Source organism: Adiantum capillus-veneris, chromosome 3 (assembly GCF_014529385.1).
Source record: "Adiantum capillus-veneris isolate H3 chromosome 3, ASM1452938v2, whole genome shotgun sequence".
Lineage (NCBI taxonomy): Eukaryota > Viridiplantae > Streptophyta > Polypodiopsida > Polypodiales > Pteridaceae > Adiantum > Adiantum capillus-veneris.
The window spans coordinates 46,764,496-46,766,996 of record NC_140933.1 but is presented as its reverse complement, the minus strand read 5'-3'; positions in this window follow the sequence as shown (position 1 = coordinate 46,766,996).

The following is a 2,501-nucleotide window of genomic DNA, read 5'->3' as shown; positions in this document are numbered from 1 at the left end:
TGTCACATTTATTTCTTGAATCTTCACTGAGGACTTGTTCTTCTCACCATGGTCTTCAGCTTTCTCTTTGTCTTTTTCTGCTTTCCATTCTCTGCAGTCTCTTTTCATGTGACCCTTCTTGCCACAATGGTAGCATTCTATGTCACTCTTGCCTTTAGCACTGCGGGACTTGCTACGAGACTGATTCCTCTTTCCACCTTTGTACTTTTCTTTGGTCCTTCCTCTGACAACTAAGGCTGTTCCTTTGCCTTTGTCCATTGTCTTTCTATTGGTTTCTTCAGTAAACAGACTTCCTTCTACACGTGCTATGTTCAAACCATCTGGAGGTGCAGAATTACTCAAAGCTGTGCGAAAAGTGTCCCAACTTTCCGGTAATGTGATCAACAGGAACATAGCTCTAACAGGTTCATCAAACTTGACACCTTGAGCTGACAACTGACTATAGATTGTGTTGAATTCATTCAGATGATTGGACATAGGTGTCCCTTCTTTCATCTTCAAGTCAACAAGCTTCTTAAGCCAGTATACCTGTGAAGCTGCACTCTGCTTCTCATAAAGATCACTCAGCTTTAACCATGCTTGATAAGCCGACATCTCATCTGCTACATTGAAGTAAACGCTTTCTGCCAAAGTCAGCATAATGGTAGAAAGTGCCAATTCATCCATTTCGCTCCATTCATCTTCGTCCATATCTTCTGGTTTTATCCCCTTTAGCTTTATAGGTTTTATCTGCTTCTTTTGTACCAACACGTGCCAAATCTGTTTCTTCCACAATAAGAAATTGGTTCCATCCAGCTTCTTGATATTGTAAAGAGCAGTGTCCTGTGATCCAGCCATAGCTACGCTTCACAGTAGTTTACTTTTCTCGAAAAAATTCGGCAGAGTTTCCCTTGTAAATTGACCTCTGAACCAATATCAACCTGTCAAATGAACCAAGAAAGCTTCAGATTCTGCAGAAATTTTGGCAGAGTCTCCTTTTTAAATGGCTCTGGTGTACTAAAAACAGACCAAAAAACAGCTCAAAAAACACTGTCTCTCTGACACTGTAAGCTGTGGGTAAACCTGTCCTGCACCTGTACTGTCTCTCACTGTCCTGTCACTGTCCTATAAGCATAGACTGCGACAATGCCTCAATGGCAGTAAAGAAAAGATGCAATCCCAACTGTCTAACTCACACTCAATACATCCTAGCTGCCTATCTAAGGGTGCTCGAGGGATCGCTCCAAGACCTGTATCACCGAAAGGATCTCAACATTCGAGAATCCCCCAGCTCAATAAAACCTCACTCGGCCCTCAACAAAGGCTGCAGTAAATCTGACAGTACATAGACTTCCCACAAAGTCATACATCCACAAATTTCCCATTGTATGTTGTAACCGCTGCGGCGGTTGTTTGCTGCGTGACTCACAGCCAGCAAACCCTCAACAGACATACATCATCTCTGACAATACATCCCATGTGGAAGTACCTGCAATGTCAGGATGAAATCTGGAATATCAAGCAGCAAACACAAGCTACCTGATGAACTAGTGGATGTCGCCTATAGTCTGTGTGTAGATACGCCCGTGTCGTATGTGACACGCCTCCAAGAACTGTGAGCCGTCCTTCGATGTGTAGACAGCCACAAATCAACACTCTGGGAGTGTCGATATCCTCAGCACCTGCAGTCGTAGGCCGAAAACCCCAAATTTGCAGAGTCGGATCTGCACCTGTCGAGACCACGTAGTCGAAAATGGCCTGCGCAGACCTTTATCGAAGTCGAACGGTGGCCGAGATGACCTCAGAATGGACTTCGATGTGTAGACGCCACAAATCAACACTCTGGGAGTGTCGATATCCTTAGCACCTGCAGTCGTAGGCCGAAAACCCCAAATTTGCAGAGTCGGATCTGCACCCGTCGAGACCACGTAGTCGAAAATGGCCTGCGCAGACCTTTGTCGAAGCCGAACGGTGGCCGAGATGACCCCACGAGATTTGGGGCCGTGTCTTCGCCTGTCGAATTTCACTCCAATCTGAGTTGGTGACTCTAGCCTCCTGCAGTGCTGCCTCGAGCCTCGATCTGAGCTCTGATACCAGTTGAAGGAGTACGAGCGGAAGTGCGACACGAGAGAGAGTGCGAGAAGAAGAGCACGACGATATGGTGAACTCGCTCTACTGTAATGTGTAGAGCATAGTGAGTTCTTATTAGGTTTTCACAAAAGAATATGTGTACATACCTGGCGGCCCGCCCACTTACCTGGGCGACCACATTGGGCTTTATACCCCAACAGTGTGTGGCTTTGAGCGATCATGACCCTTTTGGTTTTTGAACCTCTCCTTAGGCCTTCCTCTTGTTTCCACTGACAATGCATCACTTGATGAATCACCTGTGCTTCTCCTTCACATTTCCTTGCTTAGGAGAACACCCACAACATCACCAAACTTAAGAGTATTTGTGTCAGAGATAGAGTTACTTATATCCATCACAAGGCTATCCCAATTATCCGGTAGAGACGATAGTA